We start from the raw sequence: 12,107 nt of genomic DNA on the forward strand, positions 1-12,107 counted from the left end.
CTCATATTTAGTGGCTGAAAAACAGCTATGAAACATGCAGAGCAGAGATACGAGCATGGTGCTCAAGCATAATCTGTCTCCTCCGTATATCTCTGAACTAATCTCTCGCTACACTCCAAAACGTCATCTCCGGTCCTCCCAAGATCTCCTTCTCTCCTCCTCTCTCATTTGTTCCTCACGCAACCGACTCCAAGACTTCTCCCGAGCATCCCCAGTCTTCTGGAACTCGCTGCCTCAACACGGCAAACTATCTACTACACTTGCAAACTTCAAACGGAACCTAAAAACTCATCTGTTCAGAAATGCCTATAGTCTTCAATGACCCCACTGCCGCACCACCGTGTATACCTGCCGCCCGACCACCGTGCGGAGCTGCCGCCCCACCACCGTGCGGAGCTGCCGCCCCACCACCGTGCGGAGCTGCCGCCCCACTACCGCGCGGAGCTGCCGCCCCACCACCGTGTGGAGCTGCCGCCCAACCTACACCCCACCTACTGTCTCCTCCCCAAAATCCTTTAGAATGTAAGCCCGCAAAGGCAGGGCCCACTTCCCTCTGTACTAGTCTGTCTATTGAAACTTGTATATGTATTCTGTATGTAACCCCTTCTCATGTACAGCACCATGGAATCAATGGTGCTCTATAAATAAATAATAATAATGATAATAATAATAATGTCAAGAGGAGACTGCAGAGATCACTACCCTCAATTACGACAATCGCAAATGTGGACTACCTCCTACAAGATCAGCAACATCCAAACATTTCTACTTATTCCAAAAAATAATCTTGACATATTCCTTTGAACTATGGATATAATATACACTAGTTACAAAAAGTTATTGATATTTGGCTTTCGGATGGCATTTCAGGATGATCCTAAAATGTCCTCTAACCTTTTCAGGTGAGCGTAATGGAACCTTCTCTAAACCTTTGACTGCACATGTCCAACTGTTCAATGTTTCACTAATTTTTGACAATTTGATTTCTCTAATAAGGAGTTAATAGCAAAATTCACAACAGGTGTTTGAGCCATGAATCACACAATACATTTTGGGGTTCAATTAGAATTAGTATTTAAAGAGTCCTCCTCACGATGCTGTTCACATTTTGACATCATGAGACCGAGACAACACCTAACAATTGATCAACAGTGCTTCGTGATTGTGAGGCTTCAAGTAGCATGTTCTCAGACAGAAGTGGCCACTGAGCTTAGAGTGTCACAAAGTGTTATCAGCAGGTTGCAACAGAAATACAGAGAGACTGAAAGGGTCACAGAAAGGCACGGAAGTAGACATTCTTTGGCACCATCCCACACTGATGACTGCTTCATTGTGCGTCTTAGATGACCTACAAGGGTACCTGACCCCACCACAAGGCACAGGCATCATCCACGCTGGACAAGGGATCAGTAGGCCTCAGTTCTGTTTATTTATAAAAGTTGATTCACATTCAGTAAAAAATGATGGGCTCTGACAATGTTGGAGACATCAAGGAGAGCACTATGCATCAGCCACTGTTGTCACCAGAATTCCTTTAGCTGTGGTGGTGTTACAGTGCTGACAGGTGTGTTTGGTCCATACAGAACTGTCCTACACTTTGTGAATGGTACAGTGAGAAGCCCCTACTACTGGAATAACATCATTAATCCAGTCATTGTTCCTCTGCATGAACAACACCGGCCTAATATCATCTTCATGGATGAGAATGCTCCAGCTCATTGAGGTCGCATCATTAGGGAACGGCTGCTGGTGACTGAAGTACCTCAAATGGAGTGGCCTGCACTTTCTCCAGACCCGAATCTCATAGAAAACTTATGGGATCAGCTGAGTTGCTGTGTAGAGGCCGTAACTCTGTATCCCAAAACATCAATGACCTGAGAGTTGCCCCTTCAAGAAGAGTGGGATGCCATTCCTCAGCAGACCACAACTCAACTTGTGAATAGTATGAGATGTTGTTGTCAGGTGTAATTGATGCTCAAGGCCACATGACAAGTTATTGAGACATTGCCATTTTTAGGGGGTATATCCACCACTGTTGTTGGCTTTTTTTTCAATATATTGTTTGAGATGAAGAAATAACCATTGCATGGTTCTATTGAAATGCCCTACTTTCATTATAAAATATCACTATAGCATAAATTTCACCCGAAAGCCAAATATCCCTAACTTTTTGTGAGTAGTGTATGGAGGCATTCTAAAAAGTACAATATTAAATAAATTTATCAGGTATCCCGCTGGCCAAGTCTGAATACCTTTTGTATAAAACATCTTTTGTATATTAAGGCGAAGGACAAAGAAATTATGATGTACGATGATATATATGATTTGTATTACACTAAGTCGTTTAGTCAGTACTGGCACTATATTTCTTACATTTAAAAATGTGAAACCCAACATGACAATTTAAAGGGAACCTGTCATGTCAAAGGTGCTATTAATCTTCAGATTTGGGTTTAAGCTGCAGGTTCATAGCCTTGTAAAACTGCCTGGCCCCTGCACTCAAAGCCCAACTACCAGGAGTAAATGAACTTTATTCTTTCCAGCAGCCTCCAGCTTTCAGTTATAGAGACGTGACTGGTGCAGTTTCTGTCACTGCTTAATATACAGTGAGTGATAGCTGTAACCATGCCCTGGCACTGATTGACAGTCGGCTCTGTACTGATGCCATGTAGAACCAGCTGCCAGCCAGTGCTGGGGACATGGTTACAGCCACTGCTCACTGTATACTGAGCACTGAATGAAACTGCTCCAGCCAGGCCTCTATTATTTAAAGCCCGAGGCTACTGGGAAGAATAAAGTTAATTTTCTCCCAGTAGCCGGGCTTTTAGTGCAGCCCGCTGCGCAGTTTTAGAAGGCTGTTAACCTGCAGATGTAATCCCATAACTGTAGGTTAATAGCATTTTTTGCATGAGTTTCCCTTTAAATAATCCAACAAATACAGATTCTCTGAGAAAGCACAATATTATTATTTTTTATTTGTAGATCACCATTGATTCCATGATGCTCTAAATGAGAAGGGGTCACATACTGTAATTTATATTTGTACAGTATTTTGCAAGAAAACTAAGGGTTTCACACAGTGCGTTTTTTGGGTGCGGTTTTGCTCAGAAAACGCTGTGACATTGCTTCCCCAGCAAAGTCTATGAGTTTTCATTTTTGCTGTCTGCACACAGCGTTTTTTTTAGCTGCGTTTTTGTTGTGCACACAAAAACGCAGCATGTCAATTATTTTTGCGTTTTTCACTGCGTTTTCCACCCATTGAGTTCAATGAGATGTTCAAAAATGCAAGTTGCAAATATAGCTGCATTTTAGTGTGTTTCTATGACTAAAAACGCAGCTATAAACGCAAGGGGTGGGTAGTAAAGTGACATGTACAGGAAGAGGATTCCTTCTGTCAGTAAACACAGAAGCGTGAATCCTCCCGGTACCGTCACCGCTGCATCCACCTACAGTCCTGTGTATGTCCGCTCCCGTGTGGCGTCATGGCTGGGCGGAAGGTAGAGGCAGCTGTGAAATCAAAAGTGAACAGTAGAAAAAAAAAATGTCATACTCACCTGTCTGCAGACTCCCGGTGCCATGTCCGCTCCCAGCTCCTCTCCCGGTACCGCCGTTCCGGCTGTGTGCAGTCTCCCCGGTCACGTCCGGTGGCTGCAGGACCTGGCGATGGATCACCTGATGAGGTCACCTGACGCGTCAGCTGATCGTAAGTCTCGCGGTGATGCCGGCGCCCGGCCGGCTTCACCTATCAGCTGATGCCGTTAGGAGACTTCATCAGCTGATTACCGGCAGCTCCTGCAGCGATCAGACGGGATCAGACTCTGCTCCAGGAGCTGCCGGTAATCAGCACATAAGTGAGTATTTTTTTTTTTGCACTGATGCATCAGCTGATTGTATAAACGACTTTTATACAATCAGTTGCTGTGTCGTGTGATTCACGTCCTTGATCCTGACACATCATCTGAACGTGCAAAAATGTCACAAAAAACGCACTGTGTGAACTTACCCATAATCGGACTTCTTGTGTTCACAGAATTCCAGCAAATGGGGGATACTCGGGAGAAGTCTTGGAGACGATTGGGTGAAGAATGAATAAGTGTGGAGGACAGAAGGAAGACTTGAGAGAATTGGAGATTACGTAATGGCAGATATCGAGAGATTAGTTTGGAGATATAGGAGGAGACAAACATCGAACTGCTTTGTACGTCAGTGTCAGTAGTTTGAACTAAATACATTGGGAAATTGGGAGCCAATTAAGGGATTTGCAGAGGGGAGAAGCAGAAGACTAGCGAGGAGAATATTGGATTACTTGGACAGCAGAGTTAAGGATGCACTGGAGAGGTGAAAGAGTGTTATCAGGGAGGCCACAAAGGAGGATATTGAAGTAGTTGAGCTGGGAATTGAGGCATTTGTTAGCATTTTAGTAGATTCAGGATTGAGGAATGGATGTATTCTGGAAATATTTTTGAGTTGGAGGTGGCAGAAGGTGACGAGATCTTGGGTGTGCATCAAGAGTTACTACGAACCAGTGGACTTCCAGTAGAGTGGAAAGCGTGATATCATTTATTGTTGTAGATAGATCAGGTAGGGAAGTTAATTGAGATGAAGTAAAGATTTGTCCACATTGAGCTTTAGGAAGCATGATGGGGAGAGGAAAGATGTGGCTGATGGACACTCTGAGATTCTGGTCAGCAGAGAGGTGACGTATGGGCTTTGATTGTCATCAGCTTATAGATGGTATTATACACTGGTGGGTTGAAAGTTCAGCATGGACATGCTGTTTGAGGAGTTTAGAAGCGAACAGGAGCACCGATATAGGGCGATAGCTGGATATACAAGTTGGGTTGAGGGATGGCTTTTTCGTGATAGGCATGATCATGGCATGTTTTAAACCAGAAGGAAAGGTACCAGAAGTTAGTGATATTGTCAAAGAGATGGGTTAGGGCTGGGATAACGGTGGTGGTGAGAATGGGGAGGAGGTGGAATGGGATTGGGTCAAGTGCAGTAGTGGTGAGATGTGATTTGGAGAGGAGGTGAATAAGCTTTCCTTCAGTGATCTTGACGTGGAATGTTATGGGGAAAGACAGTGGTCTGGAATACATAGGGGTTGTGGTGGTTGAACAATAAACATTTGCCTTTTTTTTAATCTTATTTTTGAAATGTGTGGCAAAGTCTTCAGCAGAGATGAGTGACTGTTTCTTGAGATTCCTTACCTGGACCTCATTGCCAGTTAAGTAATCATCCTTTTTATGTTTTCATATCTGTGATTATTGGTCATGGGATTGAACTTTTAAATGTTTGTTGGTGCACTTTAAGTATAGTGCAGGGTATATAAGGGAAATCCAGCGATTCCCATTGGTGAATGGGGGCGCCACAACCCACGGACGTCATACCCTCCATTGCTAGGTAGGGATATTTATAGGGAGTACTAGGCCCAGTTTATTTCATAACACTGTACAGTTTTTCTCCATTGGTACCATTCTGTAAGTATTTTCTCCGTAAGTTTACATTTAAGGCTCCTTTAAGGTTTCCAGGCCTCACAGCTGCAGGGAAACTTGGTGGCTGTGAGCTCTGGTAACCTTTTAGATTACCCGAGCTTGGAGCCACCGAGTCTTCTTGCAAATGTCAACCAGGTAACTTTAAAGGAGCCTTTAAGATTCCTGGAGTTCCTGGCTGTTGAGACATCTGGTGGCTTACCAGAGTTTACAGCTTCCAGGTGTTCAAACAGCTGGGAACTCAATGAACCTTGAAAGTTCCCTTAGAGGCTCCTTTAAGGTTTCAGGACCTCACAGATGCCAGGAGACCCAATGACCGTGAACTCTGGTAACCTTTTAGGTTACCAGAGCTCAAGATCCATCGGGTCTTGTGGCAGCTGTCAACCCGGTAACTTTAAGGAAGCCTTTAAGGGAGTCTTTAAGTTTCCTGGGAGTTCACAACCTCCATATGTCCCATCAGCTGGGAACTCTAGGAACCTTAAAGGCAAATGCTTCTGGGCAATCGGGATGAGCTGGTAAAGTTCCACAATTGGTGCATGTAATGGATGCACCAATTATGAGGTGGCTGAGGGCTGCTATTTTTAGGTTGGGGAGGCCAAATAACCATGGACTTTTCCAGCTTGAGAATACCAGTCCACAGATGTCTACTTTACCTCCACAGACTATCACAAATAGGCGAACGACCTTGTAATTTTTTTTTTACTGTGCCTTTCAATCACAGTAATGCCAGTAACAAAGATGGCTACAGCATTACTCTGACAAGCAATCCCCACATGTTTAGTGGCTGAAAATCTGGTACCAAACATGATGGGAAGGGATGTGGATGTGAATACCAAAATACTTGACGAGTAACAAATATCCCGACTACCTTAATATCCGTGTGAGTAGTGAATAGTGCAGAATATATTCACCCATCACTATTCATAAACAGTTATAACTCTTGCCTTCTGGTCACTTCTGGGATATTTCTGGTATATTTCTGCTGTGCACTTAAGAAAAACTGCAATCTATGGAGCTGCTTGCATAGACCACATTGATGGTTTATGTTTAGGATAGGCAATCGATGTATGTTTAGTTGGGGAATTACCCTTGGGACCCCTCCAATCAGCAGTATAAAGGGGTAGTGGTGTTCTAAAGAGAAATAATTAATCCTTTTTGGCATCAATTTTTAATGTGATTTCCACCCTTCATTCATCGACAGACCACAACATATATATTGTTTTTTGCCTTGTTTGTTCCTTTAATCATTTACACAGATTCATTGATTTGCCTTTTAAATATTTATTTATGACCATGCATTAATTATTTTTAGAAGAATGGAGTAATCAATATATATATTATCACATGTCTTTGTGTTATTTATGTATATCTGTCCTTCCAAGATTTATGGTGACTGTTACATCGAATCAAATATTTTTTAATCTATCTACCTTCGTTTTGCTTTTTTAGCAGTTCTGTTAGTGAAGACGTTCCAGGTTCCAAAATAAACATTATGATATCCTTCTTTCATCACTCTCACTTCATCTTCTGAAACGGTCGTTAGTCTTCAGCGTCCCTGTGATTATATATACATTTGAGCAGTTGATGTACATGTGCAGTAGTCATTAGTGTTAGTTCTTATCCTAACTGTACTCCAGGGTTAACTATCTGTGTTTGCTTTCTTACTTGTTAATATTATATTTCAATTAGCTCCAGCTAATAAGAAATTTACAGGCACTCATGTAACATCCCGCCTTAGAATTTATCACTACAAGGCTAGGTTGCACATACTCCCCTCTCTGTTTGGGAATTTATTAATTCACTTTTGATTACTTAAATAGAACACAATGCAGTAACCATTGGATCTAGTACAGTCTAATGGCTTCTGTTATAAATATTTTATCTTAAAGGGAACCTGTCACCACTTTTTTGGCCTATAAGCTGCGGCCACCACCACCGGGCTCTTATATACAGCATTCTAACATGCTGTATATAAGAGCCCAGGCCACTGTGACAACATACAAAACACTTTATAATACTTTCCTAACGGTCGCGCAGTGGCCCTAATGGGCGTCTCCGTTGTCTGGTGCGGTCCCCTCCCCTTTCGGCCATCTTCGTCCTCTTTCTGAAGCCTGTGTGCATGACGCAGCTACGTCATACACACTCGCCGGTCCTGCGCAGGCACACTACAATACTTTGATCTGCCCTGCTCAGGACCTGAATGCCGGCGAGTGTGGATGTCGTCGGACCCGTCATGCACCGCGGCTAGAGAAGAAGGAGAACAAAGATGGCCAAAAGAGGTGGCTCCTGCACCGGACAACGGAGATGCCCATTAGGCCCTCATCCATCGCAGCACGACCGTTAGGTAAGTATTATAAAGTGTTTTTTATGTTGTCACAGCGGCCTGGGCTCCTATATACAGCATGTTAGAATACTGGTGGTGGCCGCAGCTTATAGTCCAAAAAAGTGGTGACAGGTTCTCTTTAAAGGTCAAGGAGGTAATGATCGTGGTCAACAGGTTGCAACTGCAACCAAGGAAGAAGGGGGCCTGCCAATTTCAGCTCTTATCTCACCTGGATGTGCGTCCTCAGACTCACATTCGGTGAAAAGTACTGCAGCACAGAGACCCGCCAGCACTGTGCACTGAAATATACACTGCTGGTCAATCAGAGACCAGCAGCTGAAGTCTGCTTGCCTTTTGTGGGTGGCGCATGGTGGTGATGTCATGTACTACCTGAGTTGATGACTTCTGCTCCATCTATAGAGTAGAACACCGCACATCTTGAGAGTGGGAGAAGGTGAGTAGACTAATGTTTTTTTTAAATGTGTTGAATAAGAATTATTATTATTTATTATTATAGCGCCATTTATTCCATGGCACTTTACAAGTGAAAGAGGGTATACGTACAACAATCATTAACAGTACAAAACAGACTGGTATAGGAGAAGAGAGGACCCTGCCCGCGAGGGCTCACAGTCTACAGGGAATGGGTGATGGTACAATAGGTGAGGACAGAGCTGGTTGCGCAGTGGTCTAATAGACTGAGGGCTATTGTAGGTTGTAGGCTCGTTGGAAGAGGTGGGTCTTGAGGTTCCTCTTGAAGCTTTCCACGGTAGGGGAGAGTCTGATGTGCTGAGGTAGAGCGTTCCAGAGTATGGGGGATGCACGGGAGAAATCTTGTACGCGATTGTGGGAAGAGGAGATAAGAGAGGAGCAGAGAAAGAGATCTTGTGAGGATCTGAGGTTGCGTGCAGGTAGGTAAGAAAAAGAAGAAGGTAATAAGAATGAAGAACATTATTATTGGAAGGGGCCGAGAATGAGGAACATTATACCAGAAGGGACCAATGAAGGCGGACATTATTACAGGAAGTTATCAAATGTCCTTTTGGTTCCATGGCAACTAATGTCACGATTGTGGGGGCTGATGGTGTTGAATGAGGTATTTTAACCCCCCTTTCACCACTTAGATTGAGAGTGGTATTTAAGAGGTTAATCAGCCTCAATTTTTTCCAAAACAGAAGCTGAAGATGTCATCCGTCAAATAAAGCTGTCACCCATGGAATTTTCACCCACGAGGAAGGGGGGTGGCTATTTACTTTTTCCTTATTGCCATTTTAAAATGGCAAAGATGGCCAAAAGAAGAGGTGCGGGACTTGGAGAACGAAGACGCCCATCCGACCACTCTGCTCCGCATCGACTGTTAAGTAAGTTTTATAAACATCCGGTGACATGTTCCCTTTAAGTCGCAGGGTTTCCCAGCAATCTTTGCTGATTATACAAAACCAAGTGTATTCTGGCCGCCTTGGTGGATTCGTCCTGAAGTTGTATCTTCTCCATTTTTTTGTTATTCCCTTGTTCGTCTCATCTACCCTCATGCATTATTGCAGTGGTGAGCCTTACCTTCCTACTTACTAGCCAGGGCTTACTGCATGGCCTCTCAGGGCTTCAGGTTCCTGCTTGGCGAGAAGTGAGGAATCTGTATAGGGTTTAGCTAGCAGTGCAGGGTACAGCGGCAGGTAAGGGCAGGAGGTGTCCATCTTCCCTCTCATTAGAGCCAGGGCCAACTGTTGTTATTGTATTCCCAGTGTCCCCCTTGTTTGTGGTGGTGTTGTGGTATGTTTTCGTTTTATGTCAAACATCTGTTGTTCTGAACGCATGTGCCACACTGATTGCGTGAAAATACCATTTCTTAAAGAAAGCTTACAGCCTGTACTGACCATGCTGTCACCTCACAACCAAAACAGCTGCTACAAACCCCCAACATATTGTCTCCCCTCATTATCCTGTAGACTGTAAGCTCATGAGGACAAGGTCCTCACCCCCTCTGTACCGGTTATTTTAATCGTAAACCCTCTTCATATGTAATCTTTCCCTAAAAGGTATCATTACAAACCATTTCCCATTTCATTTGAGGCCTGTCTGAGCACATGGAGCGCTGAGTCACTAGAGTTTAAGACCATCCGTATGAAGTAAATCTTGCTGTGGTTGGATTGATTTTTTGTTTTTTCATATTTTTTTTTTTAACTTTGTATCTCATATTTTATATGTGAATACCAATAGTGAAATGTATGTATGCATTAATTGCAGTGTGCTGACACACAGAGTATGTATATGTTGCATGATTAAATGTGTCGATATAGCGTAATCTTGTTTTAGATTTTTTTGTTAAGCAAATTAAATCCCCCCTGAAGAAAAAGGGCTATGTAATAATAAATGCCAGGTAGTACCAGAAGTGATTCTGCTGCTGGCACCATCATAGGGCCATCATACTATATAGGGTGCTGTCATATTGTATAAAGGATTGTGGGGGCCATCATAATATATAGGGACAACCTTCTAGCACTGCACATCACCACTTAACTCCTGGGGACCTCCAGCAGAACCTAACTCTTTATTTATTTCTTTTATTTTATTTCTCCCTTTTTTAAAATATTATTTTTACCCCCCATTACAAAAGTCTGCCGCTCACGCCACATCGCCACTCAGACCCACCACCGTGACATCAGAGGTCTACCGGGGGCGGCACTGTTCTGTATAAAGTGCTATGGGGTCATTGTACATGATGTGGGGAGCTATGGGGGCCATTATGCTGTATGGAGAGCTGTGAGAGTCATCATTCAGTGTGTGGAGGCCATCATACTGTGTGGGAGGCTGTGGGAACAATGATACAGTGTTAGGGACACTGGAATATCATACTGCGTGAAGTACTATGAGAGCCATCATACTGTGTAGGGGCGGTGGGATCCATTGTAGGAATATGGGCATGAAGATCTGTGCAGCCATGTGAGATTAATGATTTGCCTCTGCCCTCTGTTGGCCATAGAAATAATAGCAGCATAGGAATTGAAAAGTGGAGGATTGGTTCCCAGGAGGGACCAGAAGAGGAGCAGGAGTGCGAAGCAGAGCAGCAGCGTGGGAACGTGCAGACAGCAGGGAAGAAGGAAGCCTCCTCTGCAGAGACTGGTGTGGCAGCGGGCCGGTTCCGGAGCCAACTGAAGCAGGTAGTACGCAAGACCCTCTAGGCCCCCGCACTGTCCAGCATGACCGGCGTAGCTGTGGTAAAGACTAGAGATGAGCCACCCCCCTAGAGTTTGAGTTCGAGTTCGGTTTGTCGAACGGAGGACAGGTTCTTCGAACGTTCGACGAACCAACTCGAACCCCATTGAAAACAATGGCAGGCAAATACAAACACATACAAACACATAGAAAACACCTTCTAAGGTGTCCAAAAGTTGACAAACAACTCACAAGACACCACAAACACATGGAAAAGTGACAAGGACATATACTCATGCGAAAACAAAAGAGCTGGATGAGTAAAAGGAGGAGGAGACACTGATATAGGCATGTCATGCCCTTCTAAAATCATGTAAAACACCGCAAGGTGACTCTAAGCAGAGTCTCCTTTTTTTCCAAAAATTGGGTCACAGACAAAACTTAAGTGGCATCACTTGTCCCCCAGTTGCAAACTTCACATGTTGATTTGCACCAAGAACATTCAAAAATACGCCAGCCTTAATTGTCCCCAGGATGACACCGGGGTAGGTAGCACAGTCCTTGCTGAACTATGACTTATTCATCTTGGATTATTTTTAAAAACACAGCAAGGGGACTCCAAGCAGAGTCTCCCTTTTTTCCAAATATTGGGCCACAGACACCACTTAAGTGGCATCACTTGTCCCCCAGTTGCAAACTTGAGAGGTTGATTTGCATTAACCAGCCTTAACTATCCCCAGGATGACACCGGGGTAGCAAAGTCCTTGCGGATCCATGACTTGTTCATCTTGATGAAAATTAGTCTGTCCACATTGTCACTGGACAGACACGTGCGCTTATCTGTCAGCACACACCCAGCAGCACTCCAGTTGCAAGTCATGGCATTGATGTTCATTTGGAGATACTCCTGTATCATCCTCTCCAGCCTTTGACTATGTGTCAGACTTCTTGTCTCTTGTGGCCTTGCATTGGTGGTCTAAAAAAATTATGAAACGATTCCATAAAATTGCTGTTACCAGCACCAGATACGGTGTTGCTGGTACGGTTTGACTGATGATGACGAGACAGTCCCATGCTTGGCAAGTTACTACTGGGAGATTCACTGTGTGCACCACTGGTGTTTGGTGGAAAAGACAAGC

Source organism: Anomaloglossus baeobatrachus, chromosome 12, assembly GCF_048569485.1.
Source record: "Anomaloglossus baeobatrachus isolate aAnoBae1 chromosome 12, aAnoBae1.hap1, whole genome shotgun sequence".
NCBI classification, from domain to species: Eukaryota; Metazoa; Chordata; class Amphibia; order Anura; family Aromobatidae; genus Anomaloglossus; species Anomaloglossus baeobatrachus.